We start from the raw sequence: 22437 nt of genomic DNA, 5'->3' as shown, positions 1-22437 counted from the left end.
GGCATTCAAAAGAGAGAAAAAGGTATATGCGTATGAAAGTGTTATGATTAATTTGCTGCAATGACTACTCAGCTATAGCAGAAAGCTGCGGAAAATAAACTGAAAGGTAGATAATTAAAGGTCATATGTAGATTTTTATTTCTTAAGGTTTGCACTTTATCTGGCAGATCAATTGTTTTAAAACTTTTGTGTAGAACAGGAGGGCTTTTTTTGTAATAGGTGCTATTACTTATTCACTATATTTCATGCCCTCTATACCCCCATCATGGTTTCACTATGGGTTGAGCATGTTTCTTTATTATGTGACATCGTAGGCCAATGTCATTTGAGCACATAGGAACTGAGCAGACTCTGAAATGTGCTTGTATTGTTTGACCTGTCTCTGTTGCTTCCGCATGTTCATGAAGAAAGAGGCCACAAACGGCCACTCATACCAGAAAGAAAGACACGAGGAGGAAACCTCAAGTACCTGCAGCAAAACCACCTGAACCAATCCAAAGACCTATGGACAAGAAAAGTAAATGTTTGCCATTGTAAGACACTGACATCTGAAAGATCTTCATTACATGGCATAATCACAGTAAATGGTGAACTTATCTTTAAATATAATTTTAGCTATGCCGAACAAATAAAAAAAAGTGGAATTATAGTTGATTGGGTATGAGACACTCAAAGCACGGCCTGAGTTAGCTTCTCTTTTGCCTATTCCTGGTGGCTTTGGTTTGAAAAGAAATTCAAGTTATCTGGGAGTATAAAAGGATTTTAGGTGGAGGAATGATCTAATCAGGTTTCTGCATGTTCATATGTGTGCATGTTTTAAGTCTAGCCTAACAGAGAGAGGATAAATAGAAGAGGAGGAGACCAATGTAAGAAAGGCCCAAATGAAGACCTGAACTGCGTAGTGGGAGAAAGATAGAGAAATGGATTTAAGACATTTATCGGGGTAACTGACGTGACTAGAAGATCAACTGGAAAGGGTCTGAGGAACAGTTCCCCCCCACACACAATATAAATGTATATATATTTTTTATTTTTAAAAATTTTTTAATGTTTTATTTATTCTTGAGAGAAAGAGAGACAGAGCATGAATGAGGGAGGGGCACAGCGAGAGAGGGAGACACAAAATCGGAAGCAGACTCCAGGCTCTGAGCTGTCAGCACAGAGCCCGACGTGGGCTCGAACTCACGAGCCGTGAGATCATGACCTGAGCTGAAGTGGGTCGGTCAACCGACTGAGCCACCCAGGCGCCCCAAATGTATATATTTAAAACAACAAAGATCTAACGTTTCTACTTTCTGTTTTAAGTCATTTGACAGGCAGAACAAAGAGGTGAGAAATGGAGCTTCACACAGTGTTAGATGAGCACAAATATAACATGTGACACAGGAGGAAAGTTGGACAAAATGATGAAAACTTGATATGCAGGAAATATTAATAAATCATACATCATTTGGTTTCCCTCTTATTTAAATTTCAATCAGAATAAGAATGCAGACGACGACGATGATGATGATAAGTATTTTAAAATCATGACTTCTCTAAGTAAGGAAATTATAAAGCCATCAGCCTGACAGATTGAAATGAGAAACTACCAGAGAATTTTGAAAAATAAAGAAAATTACAGTTTTAATTGTCAGAATAGTAGAAAAGAGCATGAGTTCTGGCATGAAATAAAATGGTAGCTAAAGAGAAGATAATATACAGTGGTAAAGATCCTTTGGTTTCCATGGCCTCTCCACAACTACTGTTTGAAGCAATCAGGATCCTCACACATGTCAATCTCTCAGGAATCGTGTGTAAGTCAAGTGAGAGTCCTGAGCAGTGGCCGCCATATGGAAACAATAACAGGTCAAAGAGGAATTGGAGACAAGTGCTCCTGCTCAGGAAGATCTCAGTGGAGGCCAAAGGGTTTAATCGTCTGGTTCCCTAATTTATCTTCTCATAACAGCACCCTCAGATCTTGATGGTGAATCAGAGCACTAAGCATCACTTCAAGAAAGTAAGTGCTTAGCCGTGGATCACAGGCCAGGTCTGCTTTGATGCTCAGGGCTTGCAGACTGGTGAATTGGAAGCTTGAAGTTTCCACATTGAAGGAAACAACTTTGATATAAGCCTTGGGGCTGAAATATCAAGAAAGGACTTCTAAGAATCAATTGATGATAAAAGCTCTACCCTGTTTTAACTTACTTTTGTGTATGTGAAAAGAATAGCACCAATTATTCTGTTTGCGAAGCTGGTTGCTTGTTCCTGGTGGCAGGATACCCATACTTCATAGTGAAAGGATGCTAACCCACAGAGAAATATCAAATTAAACCTTTAATGTAAGGAAAAAATATCAAGAACCTTAGAACCTTCAGAAAATATATCCACTTAAGCAATATCAGATGGAATAGAAACTATAAATATTCAGCTGCTTTAGTAGATGTGTAAATAATGAGGTCAGAGGCTCTTTCCTATTAAATAGGATGAACTAATGCAAATAGTTGCAAGTAATGAGAACATCCAAAATAAAGCCTATTGGGCTTAAAATTCAGAAGAAAGTAGAATAATATGAGGTCATGAGTCAATGTGAGATTATGTAAGGTTTGCAGTTATTGGAAAAGTTATTGCAACATAAGACATCCTCATTGCAGAAAAGAATGGCGAGAAACTAAATGATCATAGTATTGGAACGATAAGATATTAACAGGTAATTCACAGAAAAAAATATAAATAACCATTAAACATATAAAAAGGTGCTCAATTTCCTTTAGATTATCGAAATTAAAATTAAAACTATAATGAGTATAAGGAGATTCCATATTTTATCTACAAGACTGTCAAAAGTCAAAAGACTTACCACACAGTCTTTGCTGGCAAGCCATGTTCTCATATAATCCTTGTGGAAATAAAAATAATTTTCTATTAAATTAAATAAACATTATAAGGAGAGAGAGGCCTTTATGAGGGCTGTATGAACCAATGGTGACCATGAACTTAGGAGAATGATTAAGTGAGTAATGCACCTAAAGTTAAAAAAAAAATGGCTGGACTATAAAAAAAATGACTGTTTAATTTATTTTTATTTTACTTATTTTTTAAATGTGTATTTATTTATTTTGACGGAGAGAGAGAAAAAGAGAGAGAGAGAGAGAGAGAGAGAGAGAGAGAGAGAGAGAGGAGGGAGTGCACGCACAAGCAGGGGAGGAGCAGAGAGAGAGGGAGGGAAAGAGAATCCCAAGCAGGCTACATAGTTAGCTCAGAGCCTGAAGTGGGGCTCAAACTCACAAACCGTGAGATCATGACCTGAGCCAAAATCAAGAGTCAGACGCTTAACCGACTAAGCCACCCAGGCACCCCAAAATGATGGCTCCATTTAAATATGAAATGACACCTAGCATCAACTTTCCCAAATATAAATAATATTTTTTGACTGTTTATATGCCTTTAGTACAACATACAATATATCACATAAATTATTCGGTCATCTATCAAGTATTCTTAATTTCATACTTCATTCTAGAGACTTCATTTGGATGTTATGAATATAAAAATGAATCAAATATACATCTTGCCTTCAAGCTGCTCATAATCTAGTGAACAGACAGAAACTGAGCACACAGTTTCAATACAGAATGTTAATATGTTAGAATGACAGACTTGGTATGAGAAAATATGGAACATTTCAATTAGAATAAAGCTGAGTATTTTAAGTGCTCTGGCTTACTTGTTATGGCCAATTCCTTCCTTTACTGTCCAAGCAAAATATTTCATCCCTTTTCACTTCTCAACCTTCCAACACTTCCTTCCCCATTGTTACTTTAAATTGATAACCTTACTTCTTCTTTCACTGAAAAGTTCGATAACTCAAGACTATCACATCTACTTACTGTGTTTGTGCCCAGTTACCCTCTTTTATATTACTGGGGAAGATTTGCCCATGTTCTTAACTACGGCCAAACTTTCCATTCTTCTAGTAGATTCTATCAGCATTTTCACTCTCAAAACATTGTTCTAGCAATGATCCTCTTTATTTTCTGCATTATATATATTTTTTTCTGTTACTGTGACCATTACAATCAGAATAAATATGCACCCACCAAGACACTAAAATTGTTTTTGTCAAGATCGCCAATGACCTCTATATAATTAAGCTTAACTGTTAATTTTTAGCTCCCATATTATGAACTATAAGCAGCATTTTACACAGGTGATCATTTCTTTCTCCTTGAAATGTTTTCTTTGCTTGGATTCTAAAGCTCCTGATTCTCCTGGATTTCTTTTTTTTTTTTTTTTAATTTTTTTTCAACGTTTATTTATTTTTGCGACAGAGAGAGACAGAGCATGAACGGGGGAGGGGCAGAGAGAGAGGGAGGCACAGAATCGGAAACAGGCTCCAGGCTCTGAGCCATCAGCCCAGAGCCTGACGCAGGGCTTGAACTCCCGGACCGCGAGATCGTGACCTGGCTGAAGTCGGACGCTTAACCGACTGCGCCACCCAGGCGCCCCTCCTGGATTTCTTATTATCATTGGCTGTTTGATTCCTTTCCTGATTTCTCATATCCTTCATCTTTTAATGTTGGAATACCAACAAGGCTTCTTTTCCTTGATTCTCTTTTTACTTAGCATTTACTTCTTGGTCATCTCATCCTTTCTCTTGACTTTAATAACATTGATAATGTTAACAATTTCATAATTTACATCTCCAATTCAAAACTTTCCCCTGAACACCTCAGTTTCTCTCTCTTTCTATCTCTCTCTCTCTCTCTCTCTCTCTCTCTCTCTCACGCACACACACACACACACACACACACACACATACATACACACAAATATGCACACACATAGGCCATATATAACCTTTCCACTTTGGTGTCCATTTGAAATCCCATAAATTACAAAACTAGAGGTGAATTTTGCATATATTCTTTGCAAAACATAAGTTTTATCCCCTTCTGTCACAGAAATCCACTTTAGATTTTCAAGAAATAACAGGTATTTGATATTTCCAAACAAGATACTGAGTCTTTTGTTGTTCCCCTAATTCACAAATTCTGTAAGAGCAAACACTTTGTGAAAATTCAGGAAAATGTGGCTAGGAATTTAAGTAGGCCAATCATTACATATATCATTGCATATATGAAAACGTGTAGAAAACAATGTCTCTTTGAATATAGCTGCTAAATTTCCCTCCCGATGCCATGGCATGGGTACAGGGTATGAGATTCAAATTTGTAATGCACACATTAACACAACTCATTATGAGCTTTCAGGGTTATTCACAAATAATGAGAATGTTAAATCCTCATATGCCCACAAACTCCTACAGTATTAATTAGATTCTGCATGAAATTTTAACATAGATTATCAATATACTGTCCCCCATATATGTCTTGTAGGAGCAATTAAATCTTTAACCCATCTCTGATTACTCCAACCCATAGAAATATTTATCTGTCAGAACTTCCAGAACAAGTAATATTTATACCGCATATATACAAGAGTTGGCAAATACCTCAAAGGGTCCTGAGTGCGCATTCCATTATTAACTCTATTCTCAGATACAGACCTAAATTTAGGAGAGATAAAGCAAATTACCAAAGCAGAGTCACATACTTTCCTTATATTTAGTTTACTTTTATAATTTGACTAACCCTGTTATAATAACTATCAATAATAAATTATTAAAATAATTATAATACCTAAAATCAGACTACCAATCTCTAGTGAAATGTTCTAAGGCTCAGATACTGAGATCATAAGAATGATCTAATAAATATCTTTTGATTAGTGGATTATAAAAGCTATATAGTAGAGGGCAACATAGTGAGGTTTCTCAGACCTCACAAAATCAGTGTATATAAGGGCAAAAGTTGAAGAATAAATTTTTGTCTAAAGGTATTCTCATGTACAATCGTCCTACTACCACAGGAAACTGAGAATGACCATTCATACTATAATCTTTCCACTTCAAAAAGCTCAAGTTTTTAGAGAAAAAAAATCTCAAAAATCTAAAGGTTTACCAAAGAACCTTCTTCACTGAGATTGCTTGACAAAAGTGTAGTTTAACAGCAAATTTGATAAACGTTAATTTCCAAAATGTAATTAAAGCAAAATAGTTCTTGAAAGGAATATACGGGATCTTTTCTAAAGATAACTTAATAATATCACAACTCTAACAAGATGAATTCATGTGTAGAATTCTTTTATTCCAGAAACCAAATTATATCTAACAATAAGAAAACAAAACAAAACAAACTCTTCAAATCTACCTAAGCATTGCTGGCAAAGAAAAAATAGTACTCGGAATAAAATTTTAAATAGAAACTCACTGTGCATAAAACCACACTACAGAAAATAGATGTAAATGGACATTTTTTTTTTCTCAACAATCATGGGCAAGAGAAGAACTAATTGAAAACCAATAAATTAAGTACAGTGCAGCAAGCGGTCTCTAGCTAACTCGGCCTATACATCAATAGGTCATTCTCAGTTAATTAAGTGAAGGCATAATCAGCTTAATTTATGTAGTTCACAGAAGTTAATGATATCATAGTACAGTACCTGACGTTTGGCCTGTCCTTACAACTTGTTTTATATGTTCAGTTCATTTTGCCGTTCCTCAGCACGGGCACTTTATTGCTGTAGCTCACCTCCAGTGTTTCTCTTCCTGCAGAAAATGGGAAATGTAACAGTGAAAAAAAATGAAAATCCAAAGATCACTTAACAAAAACTTATTGTAAAAATGACCTGATGTTTCAGTGAACTACTTTGCATTATATAAATATCAACTGCAGCAATGAGCAGAGGTTTTCTGTATAAATAAAAGCAAATGTTAAAATAAGATTAATGTAAATGTATATAATATGCACATATAGATATTAACAAAACAGGGAAGGAACTTTTAAAATATTGTGCAATCATCACATATAAGCACGAACTTGATAGATGTAAGAATTATCTGGTATATTTGTAAATTGTGCTGCATTTCAACACTAGTTACACTTGGTACTGAACTCTTCTTTCTCAGGGAGAGAGTTTCTTTCCACTGTCTCTGTAGCTCATCTTCTCTTTTCTGAAGCTGCAAGTTTACACACAAAGACAAACCACAATGTCAACCAATTGGACCTCACTTAAGGAACCTAGGAGATCGATTTGTAAAGCAAAGAATGAACAGGACCCTATTTCTGAAGTACGTTGCTCAAACTGCTCTTTCATTAAAAGATGCTCTTTCTTATTGATTTTGGCTTAAGTAATGAGAAAGCTTATCCAAAAATCTTTAGCATTTGGGCTCAAGTTAAGGAAATCAATACAGTCATTTCCCATTTGAACTGCATATGTGAGTTTTATGTACGAGAGACAAGACAAAGCCAAATTCAGATAAATCAATAACATTGTCAATAGAACATGAAACTGACAAATGGCGTTTTTCAGCAATTAAAGTGAGTTGTAAATATACAAAGACTAATCAATTACAATGTTTTGTCATTAACAGTTTTTAATTGGTACAAAAGTTATGTGTGAATGTGACTCCCCAGGAATGAAGAATAGAGAACCTACCTCAGCATCACGTGGGACCATTTCACTAATATTTTAATAAATATACAGATAACTTTATATCTGACAAAACAAATTACGATCTTCATTAGGCAGACTGTATTTGAATATCAATTAATCTATATAAGCCGGTGAAATATTTTAGAAACACAGAAAGTATACACATACAGTAGCCTTTCTTCCGGAATGTACTATTTTTAAACACCATTTTAAATTTTCCAAGATTTTATAATATATTTTTGTATCTATTAATTGAACAAAATTAAAATAACTTGAATTTAATTTGAAATAGTAGCATTATTCCTACATTGGAAAAGTAAAAGTAAAGTAAGCATTACATTTCTTTCATGGTTGTATTCTAAAAATACAAAAAACAATTTAAATATATATTTTGGTTATACATAAAGAATTCTAGAATTTATTCAAGTATCTTTTAAAAGTCTTCTGTATCAATGATAACCTGTAATAAAATACTGAGCCGTTATGGTGTGCCATTATCCTAAAGTATTCAGGAAAATTGCAGTACAGATAGCCAAATATAATTCATAATATACTAAGATAGGCATATCATTAAAATGCAGATAAAACCTTTGTTTTTAATAAAAAATGATATAACAAAAGTAAAAGGTTAATTGAAAAGCAAAATAAACTACCGAATTTAGTAAGGCACATTACCTAGATTAACAGAAATCAATGAAATCATTAAAACAATTAATAACTTAGAGCTCCGTTCAGACTAAGATAAACTCTGTGGCTATTAGAATGCGGATACAAGGCTACAGAGACATATCTATTCTGACTGGGTAATTTCCTCTCCTCTGTAACAGTTCAGTAATATATGCAACTGGCATTATACGGCCACCCATTTCTTCTTGTGAGACAAGAGATCTTTCATGCTTTTTTGCTATTTGTGTTAAGTGAGTCATAAGAACCATAGTCTTTACAGAAGGGAACATACTTCCCCCCAGTGTTCAGGATATAAAATGAGCCATTAAAGCATCAATAGTATTAATCAAAGCCTCATCATTGTTCAGACTCTTCCTTGGATAGAAAATGTACAGAGTTCTACCCATCCTCCAGTCATAAACAGGAACATATATACAGCAAGCCCGGCACAGATATCTTTCCAATTAACTCTGAGGGTCACCTAAAGCCAGCATGTACTTCTCTGAAGATAATAGTCTGGTAAGTAACTGAAAATAAGCAAATTTATCACTTCATGAGTTACAAAATCAGAACAAAAGTTATAAATGCTTTTTACCTGATGCATTTTTTAAAAAGGAAGTGAAATTCTACAAACAGAACAGAAATGTAAGGTAATTTTATTAAACAGAAAAGGATACTTGAGTTTTAACCCCATTCCAAAGCTTTAGCCTTGCTCTAAAGGAAGTTCATATCTCAAGTCTTACAAAACAAAAACACAAGTGACGTTTTAAATTTGTTTCAAGGCTTCATTGCCACCACCTTCAAAACTCAGACTGAATGATCACATACTATTTTTGTCTTTTATCACTGAGACTAAAACCAGAACTATACTGGTGCTCTCCAATAGCAATATGACTTTAGAACAATTCATTGTTTTAGATAAAAATCTCTGTATTCAATAGGAAAAAAAAGAGCACATTTTGTTAATTACTTTAATCTCTAGCTATGGAAATGGAAATTATGAGTAAATGTTTAAGAAATAATATACAAGCAACCAAAAGCTAAAATCTTAAGTTTTTGAAAAGGATTCTGATGAATAGTACTACAGAAGCTTGTTCTATATAAACATCTAAGAAACTACTTTAACAATTTATAAATATCAATAAACTAAGTAGAAAATAGTATAGTAAAAAAGAAAATGTTCATTATTAATCCTATAATCTAAGGAAATGGATATCTCAGTGCTAAAGAGGTAGCACTGGGGAGCCTGGGTGGCTCAGTGGGTTGAGTGTCTGACTTCCGCTCAGGTCATGATCTCACGGTAATTGGGTTCAAACCCCACGTCAGGCTCTGTGCGGACAGTGTAGGCCCTGCTTGGGATTCTCTCTCTCTCTCTCTCTCTCTCTCTCTCTTCCCCTCTTCTGCTCATACTCTGTCTCCCTCAAAATAAATAAAAAATTTTAGAAAACATCCAAAACAGAGGTAGCATGATTCATGTAGACAATATATACTAGACAAAATCCTACAAGTACAACAAATGCAAATTTAATAGTTACACTAAAACTGAATTGCAGGGGGCTCTGGAGGCAGATAGACCTTGGTTTGACACTGTTCTGCCATTTGCTAGCTGTGGTGAGACATGAGGCATATTTTTATTTTTCTCTGAGTTTCCTTATCTGTAAAAAGTAGAGAAAATAAAAGAGCATCCTCACGTTGTAAAGATTAGATCAGATGATATATGTTATCCTTGGCCTCACACATATTAGGTCCATACTAAGTGTTTCCTGACCAAATGACTTAGTTTACTAATTAATAAACATTAGTCTTATTATAATGCAGAATTTAAAAATATTGAAATTTCAAAATATATTGCTGATCAAGTAATTTTACATAAATGTAATTCAGGTTCCATCTCTGTAAACTCCTAAGATTCCCTGTTATCTCTCTATAAGAGCACTTCCACTATTTGATAATTGCCTTTTTATTTGTCCCTTATGTTACAACACTGGAAATTCTTGGGGATAGGAACCATATTTTACTCATTTTTTGTATATCTGACATGACAAGTACTTCAGTAAATGTTGATTGGATTAGTAAATGAATTAATATTGTGTTTGAGAGTGAATTGTTTAGGACTTATTATATATTACATACTCTGCAAAGCACTTTATATAAATTATCTCATTTTAGTCCCCCAAAGAACACTCTATATATCATTGCTATTCCACTATTCTAGATGTGTAAACAGACGAGAGATTAGGTAACAGCCAAAATCACATGAATGGTAAATGGTGGAGGTTCCAAGTTACCTAAATCATTGCATTAATTGCCTTGGTCCAGGTGACTTCTCATTTTTATAGGTTTAGAAACTGTATATAATCAATTTTCCAAGAAAGATCAGGTCCTCGTTTACTGATGCAATGTAACTAAAAGTTTTTTTTTAATATGAAACTTATTGTCAAATTGGTTTCCATACAACACCCAATGCTCATCCCAACAGGTGCCCTCCTCAATACCCATCACCCACCCTCCCCTCCCTCCCACCCCCCATCAACCCTCAGTCTGTTCTCAGTTTTTACGAGTCTCTTATGTTTTGGTTCCCTCCCTTTCTAACCTTTCTTTTTTTTTTTTTTCCTTCCCCTCCCCCTTGGTCTTCTGTTAAGTTTCTCAGGATCCACATTAGATTAAAAACATATGGTATCTGTCTTTCTCTGTAACTAAATGCTTTAAGAGACCAAAGCTTAAATTTATTAATTTCTAATACAGTATAAAAATGCTAAGTAAGCCAAAACATTATTTTCTGTGTTTCCTTATCTCACCTTTAAAAGACTACATGAGCTATCAAATTGTTCACCCTTTCAGCAAATCTTACTGGCCACTCATTATGTAGTAAGTGTTGAAGATAAAGCAATAAACTAGATGGGGGAACAAGAGCCAGGCTTCTATGTTCTAGCTAATTCTTATTTGATACTTACTATGTGCCAGGCAGTAAGCACTTTACATTTATTAATTAACATAATCTCCATAATAGCTTTATGAAACTGTTACCGTTATTGCCCAATTTTGCCAATGAAGTAAAAGAGGTTAAAGCATAAGGTTAAAGTTTTAAGAGCTTCACTTACAGTTTGGACCAGGCTTTCTGTACAATGAACTTATTACACTCCAGGCAAGGGAGCTGTGTGTTAGTGGATCACGTCACTCAGCCTGATGGGATGCTAAGAGCAAAGCTATAGAGCCCTGGCTGCTATGAGCACCCAGCACTGGCTCCTTTCCTCAGGGCCTCTTGTTCCCTGAGTGATACTGCAGATGCACTGATACAGACCTACTTTCCAGTCCTCCTTTATGCTCACCCATCAAAAGCACCATTACCTCATGTCTCTTACATGTAATACAATTAAGTCAGTTACATTCCTTTCATATGAATTGCTTGTTAAAATTAAGAAACAGCTCACTTGTGCACATTTCCTAGAGCGGATGATCTATATTGCACTTTGTTTTTAAATCTAGATGGTTCTCAATGTTATACTTTAGGGGTGTAGAGGCTCCTAGTCTCTAACTGCAGCTATTGCAAAAACTAAAACAGAAATAAGCTTTTAGGTTATTACATCATTCTTGTATCAGGAGATCAACAGGACATTGTTAATACATAGTATCAGTGAGGACACTGAAATACTTTCTTTACAGACTTTCACTGAGTAATATTTTAAATATAACATATATTATGTGAATACGACATAGTTATTTCTACTTTATTATCTATAATACATTTAAATACCATTTCACCAATACAAGCATGTGGCATTCTATGGTGAAATAACACCCTCTTGTTTTTCAGTCCTCCCCAAAAGCATACCTCCTACATGGTAGCAGTAGCATTGCACCAGAATTGAAAAGCTGAAATCAAAATTTTCAGTAGCATTCAAGATTGGCTGCAAACAAAACTTGAAGATTTCTCCTTTGCAAAATTCCTTAAATATGTGTTTATATTTATCTTCTCTTCTGGTTGCTTCATGTGTCTCTTTTCTCTTCTTTTTTTTCTTAACATATGTGAGTCCCATTCAATTTCCTTCTCGGTACTCTACTAACACTTCCTCTCAATTCTAACTTAATCTCCTATCTTCTTTCCCATTAACCTTTAATATACACACTTGCTATCTCCTCTTTACTTCCTATCTGGCCCATTCATCTCTCATTTCTTTCCTAATATAATAGATGTGAGAAAGGAAACTCAATACTCTATAACACAAATACAGAAATTAAGGTCTCAAAGATTAGAAAACATGATAACTCAACTGTACCACTTGAATACAAACATATTTACATATCTCCTTCTCAAATGTTTTTTTCATCTTGCTTTTAAAAACCAATATTTTCAGGGAGGAAAAAAAAAGCATACAAATGTTTGATCCCTCTCTGCTCCATCAACTGCAATTTCTCTAAACAGTATTTGAAATAACCTGTTCAAAGGATTAAGAGCATGTGGTACTTATCTTTGTATCTCTGCTACCTAGCAGACTGACTGCCACAGAATAAGCCCTCAATGAGTATTTGATGAACAGAACTGAAATAAGTAAGCTTCGTACTTGATAGGAAAATAAATAGGAAAATTAAAATAGAAACACGCTCACCAATAGCTGTGGTGAAGACTGTGGAGGTGGAGGAGGTAGGCAGTCGATACTCACAACTCAGTCCCCCTATTGAACCTCTCACTATTCTCCCTGATTTTCCCTTCCCTTCTCTCTTTGGCCATTCATTCAAAGGTTCAAGCAGCTGTTTGAGGATTAGGGTTAAGGTTATACCTAGAGGTTCAAAGACTCAAACAGCTGATGCCCTATTAAGTTGCTTGGTTTTGATCCCTAAATAAATGGTGAACCAAATCTAACACGAGGCTAAAAGAAAAACCTAAATGTAAACCTTCCTTTAATGGTCTTGCTTTTCTTCCCTTCCTATCTCTCTGTAATACTCAAATTTAAGATACATTGTCTGAATTAAATCTTCAAATACAACTTCCACTCATGGATCACAAGCACAAGTAATCCTACCTATCATGGGAGAACGATGGTTTTCAAAATGAATTCTCCCAAAGACTCCTTTCAGGGGATTCAAGTTTTCCACTCCACTCCTCAAACTTTTACCAGAGAGGATCTGATTTACTTTGTGCATTTTTCTCCAGTGTACATCTGTTTGGGGAAAGGAATCTGTTGCTATCTATATTCTGGCATCAACAGACCTAACCAAATTCTATCATCTAACAATGCATAAAATCAGAACTAGAAAAGTTAATACCCAACATGTTCAAAAATAAACTGGTGGCAAAATCAGTATTTGAACCACTAAAATTGCCATTTATGTCTTTCATCTGTCAGCACTATTTTTACCCCTGGTCTACCCTATTTGAAAATGTAGAATGGTTGACAGAAAAATTATATTGTGCTACCTAGCAAACAATTGCTCTAGTATTAATTTTTGCCGTATTCATAGTGAGTCTTATTCTGAAACTCCATTCAACCAATTCTAGAATTAATATATAGGGAAAAACAAGAAGAATGTGTAACACAATAATACGGTTTACTTAGTTCACAAATGAAGTCATTTCATACTAGAGAATTAGGACCTGTATGAGAAACAATGGAGGCCAATTGCAGGGGTAGACAATACTCCAAAAGGTACCAAACGAAGATTGATGTGAGCGAATGACAAAAAGTCTGGAAAGACTCTCAAAGTTAACTCAAGTTTGAAATAGACTGGAACATTCAAGAGGGAAATACTTAAAGCAAAGTCTTCATACTCGTCCACCAATAAAGTGCTCTGAGTCAAAGATCTAGAGTGTGCATAGGTCCTTGAGCATTACAAGGCTTGTGGGTTTTCTAGAAGTCTTACATCTTCCAAATCTAACCAATTGTTCTTATCCCTAAGTCATTTCACCTGACTGCTTAAGGGGCCTTTTTTTTTTTTTTATTAGCCACTGTAACATCAATCACCTTCATTCTTTTTTGATCCCCTATCTGATTAAAAAAAAAAGTTTAGAATTATTTTACTTGCCAACACAGTCCCAATGTTTATAAAAGTTTGCTGTTAGTGTGAGGATTTAATCAGGTATAAGAAACTTTTCTATTTATGTGTATATATGTGTCGTTCCTATTTTTGCTTCTATGTTTTCTTTTGTTTTGTTCTCACTATTCTAGTCCTCTTCCCATAGAAATTTCCATCTTCTGCAAGATCAAGACCTTCATACATAAATTATATATAAAGAAAGTTCAAAATTCAGTGCAAGAGGCACTCATCTTACTCATTGTAAGATTCATGCTAATATTCCACAAAGTATGTGGAAGATAAAGCAAACAAAATAAATGTTTGTCAAATTTAAAAAGTGTAAATATAAAAAAAAAACAGAGGTGCCTGGGTGGCTCAGTCAGGTACAGTGTCTGACTGTTGGTTTCACTCAGGTCGTGATCACAGTTCGTGAGTTTGAGCCCCACATGGGGCTCTGCACTGACCTGCTTGGGATTCTCTGTCTCCCTCTCTCTCTGCCCCTCCCCTGCTTGTGCTCCCTCTCTCTTTCAAAATAAGTAAACTTTTAAAATAAATAAACAGATAAACAAACAAACATACTTCAAATATTGAAAAGATAGCCACCTGGCTAAGCCTGATTTTAATGCTCAGAAGGATAATCAAGAAAAAGATATGAAATAGCACATTTGTAAAGGAATTGCTGAATATTCTAGTAGTAGGATAGCATAAGGTGAATGGTGAGGAAGTAGAAAAAAATCATTGGTTGCTTTAAATCCTAATGGACAGGATTGTCAGAATCTCTCTCAATATCCAATTTAACCAATTCTCTGTTAAGATCTCCACCATCCCAGGAAAATATTTTCACTTCAAATTATTTCTTTTGTACACTCCTTTCCAAATGAAGGCTAGAGCCTGAATTTACATTTTTTGTCTCAAATTTTCTCAATTCTCTCCTAGCACCAACATAAGCCTACAAAAGAGATTAATAAAGTCTGTTTTCTAAGGAAAAACTTCAAGTAAAAAACTAAAAAATAATGACCATCAATATCAAAACCATACTTATTAAAGGTGAAAACTCCAATAACTTCCTTTTCTTTCTTCTCCCAGCTCTCTGAAGTGGAAAAGGATTCCAGAAATATTAAGGAATATATAATTGATTAGATGTGGAGTCCAAAGACAGAATTGCTTAGGATGATTCTCAAATGTCTGCCTTAAATAATTGGATGAATGTAATTTCTGTCAAGAATGAAGACCAATGACATTCTGATTAGATTTCCATTCTGGAAAAGCCAAAGCTATAGCAAACAGATCAGTGGTTGCTAAGGATTAGGGATGGAGAAGAGGTTTAATACAAAGAGCAGCATGAGGGAATTTTTAGTAATGATAAAACTATTTGGTATATTGACTGTGGTAATGTTTACACATTTCCTTGAAATGGTCAAAACTCAAAGAACTGTACATCAAAGCAGCCAATTTTACTATAGGTAAAATAAAAAGTAAATAAAAATAATCCATGCTTACTGATGAATTATTTTAAGTTAGGATATCTTAAGAATTACATATGTCAGGGGGCACCTGGGTGGCTCAGTCAGTTAAGTGTCCAACTTCAGCTCAGTTCATGATCTCACAGTTCATGAGTTTGAGCCCCATGTCAGACTTTGTGTTGACAGCTCTTGGAGCCTGGAGCCTGCTTCAGATTCCATGTCTCCCTTTCTCTGCTCCTCCCTCTGTCTTTCTCTCAAAATTAAATAAACATTAAAAAAATTGTTAATTGAAAAAAAAAGAATTACATATGTCAGAATAATTGCAGAGGAAAATATGTAAAAATTAATGGAACATTGAATTAGATATTAGAGAAAGGAAAATAAGATTGTTGCAGAGTATGACCAAGACTAAAGTAACTATTAAATTAAAAGTCAGTGACAAAAAGTAAAAATGACACCACCTAGGACTTCCACAGGTACTTATGTTTGAAAATTACTTCTGAATTTCTAATCACAAACCATATCAAAAAGTCATTTTCCAGACAGTGGTTGGCTTCAGTTACTTTTGCTCTACTTATCTGGTTAACAGAATTCTTAGTGTTGAGTGTAGAAACAAGCGAACAAGAAATGTAACCCAAGGCAGACAATTCAGTCAAATTTGATGAGTTACCATCACAGCCCTCCATTCCCTAACTTTGGAATGCCAGGACAAATAGCATCATGCCACTTTATATCCCAATGGGCCCAGGACAAATCCCTATTCAGCTGTGGCCCATGTCTTTTTCCACCGATTCTCCTAACCCTATCCATCTCCTAAATTTTGTCTTCTAGACCTGAGGGTCAATCATCAGCAAATTACTTTTAAAGTTCATATGAAACTACTTTCATGCAAAATCCCTTCTCCTATTTGTTTCAACTGATTTGTTTCAATCCCTTCTCCTATTTGAATCTCCCATGGCACTGCTTCTAAAGCTGTTTAAGTAATAGGTTCTTTTCCATACTCTTTCTGCCTCAGGGACTAGAAATGAAGGAGGTGCCTTTTTGGCTCCTCATTGCTGCTTCCAGATCACTATCACTACATTCTGTAGTCATCTAATGCTCCCCAATGAACTCCCCCTCTTTTTCTGAGAAGTTAGTCCCTGACTCACTGATTCCAATTCCAGACCTACACATCTTCTTGGCAATTTCAAGTTCCACATAGAAGTCAATACCTTGACCTCTTAAATCCTTTTCCTCATTTATCCAATGATCTTGTTCTCCACCCGATGGCAGCTATTGAATACCAAGGTCACACCCTTGACCTTGACATTTCTCAATAACAACTCTGCATCTCAATTTAATATGCATCATTTCTGCTATTATTTTTATTTTTCCATCCCACTCCTTCTGACTCCCATCTCTAACAAACTTTGCACTTCATCAGAACTCTCAATTCATTTATCCTAGCAATTTGTCATTGTTTTTTAGTACCCTCATGTCCTTTCTTCACTATGCACCTTAAATTTATAGCAAATAATTATAATAAACCTTTCTCTTAATTCCTCTCACTTGCTTGACCAAAAAAAAAAAAAAAACAAAACCTGGTTAAATCCAACTTTCTACCTATTCTACTCCGGCACCCCTGAAGCTGAACTTGGCTGGAAAAATGGACCCTTTTTCCATATGGACCCTTAAGTATATTTATAAGTAATATTATATTTATCTAATCTATTTTTTTACATACTGTCTTAGAAAATCGTTTTTCCTACACCTCCAAAACCTATTGTGATTTCTTCACATACAACTCATGACTTTGCTTCCTACTTCAATGAGAATACGAAAGCAATAAAAACAGGACTTCCAAAAACTGTCTCTACTTTCTCTATGCTGTTACTGTGGGTGAACTCTAAATGCTCATAAGTAAGGTAACTCACTTATATACCAGTAGCTGACTCTAGCAATTTTCTCCTTTTTCCCTTGCATTCTCCACTTTTCCCTTTCCAGTGGATCGTTCATCAGGATACAACAAGTTTCCATTTCAACCCTATTTTAAAATAAAGAAAATAGAACTGCCTAGACCCAGTTCCTTCAACTAGCTCACTCATATCTTACCTCCAGTTTTATAACAAACTCTCTGAAAGAATCTATGCTTAGTGGTCTTCTATTTCTTCCATCCCATTTTCTCGTGGTCCACTTAATTAGGTTCTACCATTATCATTGAGAAGAAACCATTACCAACATCAGCAATGGCCTTCACTTTGCTAAATCTGATAGTTATTCCTCAGACTTCATCCTATTTCATCAGTCAGCAGCATTTAACACAGTTAATTATTCTCTTTTCAAATTTTTCTTTCTCTTGTTTTAACATAATCTCCAAAACATCACCCTCATGTAAATTCTGTCCTGCTTCTTTGACCACTCTTTCTCAAAGTCTTCTACTAGTTATTTTTTTTTCATATCTGATTTCTAAATGTTAGAATGTTCCTGACCTTGGTCCTCAAACTTATTCTCTATTAAGTCATTATAGTGATGGTATTACCCAATTTATGACTTAGAATACTATATATTTATGCTGATAACTCCCAAATTTATATTTTCTACCTATACTCCCCCATGAAATATAGACCCACATCTAAAAAAAATTTTTTTAATGTTTATTTATTTTTTGAGAGACAGAGAGACACAGAGTGTGGGCAGGGGAGGGGCAGAGAGAGAGAGAGAGAGAGAGAGAGAGAGAATCTGAAGCAAGCTCTAGACTCCAAGCTGTCAGCAAAGAGCCCAACATGGGGCTGAAACTCACAAGCCATGAGATCATGACCTGAGTCAAAATCGGAGGCTTAACCGACTGAGCCACCTAGGCACCCCTAGACCCATATTTTCAAAAGCCTTGGACTCTATGACATTCCCCTAAAACTGCTTCTCCTACAGTTTTCCTCATCTTGGTTAATAGCAATGGCATTCTTCCAGTCACGCAAGTTAATAATGTTGTCATTCCTGACTCGACTTTCTCTAAACCCCATTGCTAGTCTGATAACAAATCTTATGCTCCCTAATTCCAAAATATATTCAGAATTGTATCACTTCTCCATTCCATCGCTGTTAACATCTTAGTGGAAGCTACAGTCATCTCTCACCTGGACTATTTCAATTAGGCTTCTCCGGGTCTTCCTGTTTCAAGGCTATTATGCTTCAGTCTATTCTCAACATTGCCTCTGAGTTGATCCTATTAAAACCTAATTCATATCATGTCACTCCCCCAGTGAAAACTTTCCAATACCCATCCATCTGAGAATAAAAGCCAAAGTCTTTACAGTAATTTTCAAGGCCTTAAATGATCGGGGTCCCTATTATCTCTCTGAATATGTCAACTCCTGCTCTTTCCTCTCTCTCCACTCCCACTTCTCTGGTAGCACTGGCTTCCTTGTTGTTTCTCATTTAGCTCAGAGATACCCCTTGCATTCACACGTGCTAATTTCTCTGCCTGTATAACTTTCCCTCAGTTATACACAAGGCTAGTTCCCCCACATCCTGTAGGTCTTTATTTAAAATCATTTTCTCAATAAGATCTGCTTTGGTCACTTATTCTGAAATTTAAGCCAAGAATCCTGTCCCATCAATATTCTCTATTTTTTTTCTCCTTACCATATATGTTTGATGTCATATTATATATTATCCATCTCTAACATTAGAATTTAAGATTCATAGGAACATATTTTTTCATCACTTTCATTTATTGCTGTATTATCAGGGCTCAAGGTAGTTTCTGGCACATAGTAGACATTCAACAAATAATTTCCTGAATTAATGAATAAATGTGCAAATGAACTTTAATCCAAGTCTGTAAAATAAAACAGATAACAGTGACAGTTCATTCTAATAGTTGCTTTCCAAAAAAACATTATTATTTATATATTTTAAGCAGTTACTGTATGGTAATAAGAAACTGATAATTTAGATAGTTAGAAACTAGGCATTAGAAGCATATGTGAGCTGCCATGAAGAGAAACTTTAAATGTCAATTGCTTAATCTCACTTTCTCTCTCTCTCTCTCTCTCTCTCGAGAGAGAGATAGATAGAGAGATAGATAGATGTTGTGTTGGTGGAGGTTCTCCCATATCCAGTGGCTCAAGAATTCAGGTCCCTATTCTGAAGTGCAGTCATCTTTTTTTTTTAATTTTTTTTAATGTTTATTTATTTTTGAGACAGAGGGAGACAGAACACGAGTGGGGGAGGGGCAGAGAGAGAGGGAGACACAGTATCTGAAACAGGCTCCAGGCTCTGAGCTGTCAGCACAGAGCCCAATGCGGGGCTCAAAACCACGAACCATGAGATCATGACTTGAGCTGAAGTCGGATGCTTAACTGACTGAGCCACCCAGGCCCCCTGAAGTGCAGTCATCTTAACATGAGAAATTCATGGTTTCTAGACCTAGGGAAGAGGTAACGTAGAGTTCCCTAGTCAGTTCTTAAATTTCTCAACCCACAAGTGACAGTACCACTATCATTTATATTTCTTTAGCTAGAAATTGTCATAGAGTCCTTGCCTTGCAGCAAGAATAGGGAAAGTTCACTAGATACAATATGCTCATGAATAAAATTATGTGTAAATTTCAAATGTATATGTTCAGGAAAGACACTATATACATAAAATAACTGAAAATTATACCAGGAAGCATAAGGAAGTTAACAATGAATTGAAAATAGCATAATTACTGAAGCAAATCAGTGAGGAGTAGGATTTTCAACTGGAACTTTAAGAAGAAAGTAAGACTTTGCCAAGAGAAAAGAAAGTTAAAAAATTATTGCAAGGAGAATTACTTTAATATTCTACTTTAATTTGCTTGCATGATAGCCAAGTTACATTTTCATGTTTCTGACAAGTGGTTAGAGACACTGAGCATGACCAAAGGTGCAATAGTTTTATTTGCGTGTTCCCCCTGGATTAACATATTAACTGTTAATAGATTATGATCATTGGTATTAAATATATGGCTGTGGCTTTATAGCTCTTATAATACATTATTCGGGACCATTATTGTCCATCTAGCATGCAGACAGATCCAACTTTTTCCAATTTTTAGAAACTCTTCTTAACAGATTCTTAAAAATATGCAGAAAATCTGCAATTGTTGGTAATAATACTTTTGAAAGACGTAGAGATTTTTATGAGGAAAACAGTTTAACTACTATCATAAAAATACAAATAGTATTATGTAAAATTTGGCTATTTTATAATAATTTCATTCCCTATAAAAAGTTTACAGCCAAATTGTTATATAAAACCATTACAGTTATTCAAATTGGATCCAACTGGTAAATCTGAAGCTAGATTTTCCGTTGCATTATTTGTGGCTAAATTTTCAATATCTTATGCTATAATGAATGAGGACCTATCACAGACCAAATCAATTAAAGTTTCTAATGGAATAGTGAAGGAGGGACAATGATTTTCTACTCCACACATTTTCATGAAAATGAGGTAACTTTTGTTTGACTTCTCAAGGAGCAAAAGTTATTATAGAATCATTTCCACTTCTTTCTTGCTCATCAATTTGTTTTATCAACAATTAGACTTAGAGCTGAATTAAAGTGAATGTCTAAATATCTGTCAGGTTTCCATTTCTAAACATTGATATTAAATGGGTTTTAAATCTTAATCATTCACAAATACCTTAAGCTATCAGTTTATATACATATTATCATTAATGTAAAACTGTATTATGATTATTGATTATTAATATGTGAATAAAGTATTTCTTGTTCTAATGGGGATGGAGGGAAAATGTGTTTTAGCACTTTCTTTCATTAGTCTTAGTACCATATATATACATACATACATGTATATATATATATATATATATATATATATATATATATATATATACACACACACACACCATATATATATGGTTATGCATCCGACTTCGGCTCAGGTCATGATCTCACGGCTTGTGAGTTCGGGCTCCGCGTAAGGCTAGGTGCTGACAGCTCAGAGCCTGGAGCCTCTTCAGATTCTGTGTCTTTCTCTCTCTCTCTCTCTCTCTCTCTCTCTCTCTCTCTCTGCCCCTCCCCTGCTCACACTCTGTCTCTCTCTGTCTCTCAAAGATAAACATTAAAAAAAATTAAATTCCGGTTAGATAACTAACATACAGTGTTACATTATATTCAGGTGTACAACATAGTGATTCAACACTTCCATACAATATCCAGTGCTCATCGCAGAAACTGCACTCCCTAATCCCCATCACCTATTTAACCAACTCCCCAACCACCTCCCCTCTGGTAACCATCAGTTTGTTCTCTATAATCAAGCATCTTTGTTTTGGTTTCTCTCTCTCTCTCTCTTTTCCTTTTGCTCATTTGTTTGGTTTCTTAAATTCCACATTTGCATGAAATCATATGATATTTGTCTTTCTCTGACTGACTTATTTCACTTAGCATGATACTCTCTACCTCTATCCACACCATTGCAAATGGCAAGATTTCATTCTTTCTTATGGCTAAGAAATATTCTTACACTCCATCTTCTTTATCCATTCATTTCATCAATTGATGAATACTTAGTTTGTTTCCATAGTCTTGCTATAGATAATGTTGCCTGAAACATTGGTGTGCATGTATCCTTTTGAATTAGTATTTTTGTTTTCTTTGGGTAAATACTTGGTAGTGCAGTTGCTGAATCATAAGGTAGTTCTATTTTTAACTTTTTGAGGAACCCCCATACTGTTTTCCAGAGTGACTGCGACAGTTTGCATTTCCACCAACCGTGCAGGAAGGTTCCC

At 35.1% G+C, this 22437-nt stretch overlaps 1 long non-coding RNA gene across 2 annotated transcripts in view; it reads right to left on the bottom strand.

Moving 5' to 3' along the window:
- The window catches only part of LOC102900087, a 204893-nt gene that overhangs the window by 58664 nt on the left and 123792 nt on the right, over positions 1-22437 (bottom strand). For both annotated transcript variants that reach the window (XR_006592339.1, XR_006592338.1), the window contains exons 3-4: positions 6544-6649; positions 5495-5548 (exon numbers count right to left, since the gene is read on the bottom strand). This is a non-coding gene — a long non-coding RNA (uncharacterized LOC102900087). The remainder of the gene's footprint in view (positions 1-5494; positions 5549-6543; positions 6650-22437) is intronic.

Source organism: Felis catus, chromosome F2 (assembly GCF_018350175.1).
Source record: "Felis catus isolate Fca126 chromosome F2, F.catus_Fca126_mat1.0, whole genome shotgun sequence".
NCBI lineage: Eukaryota > Metazoa > Chordata > Mammalia > Carnivora > Felidae > Felis > Felis catus.
Note: the sequence above shows the minus strand (reverse complement) of the source record. Positions and strands in the feature narration are given on the sequence as shown.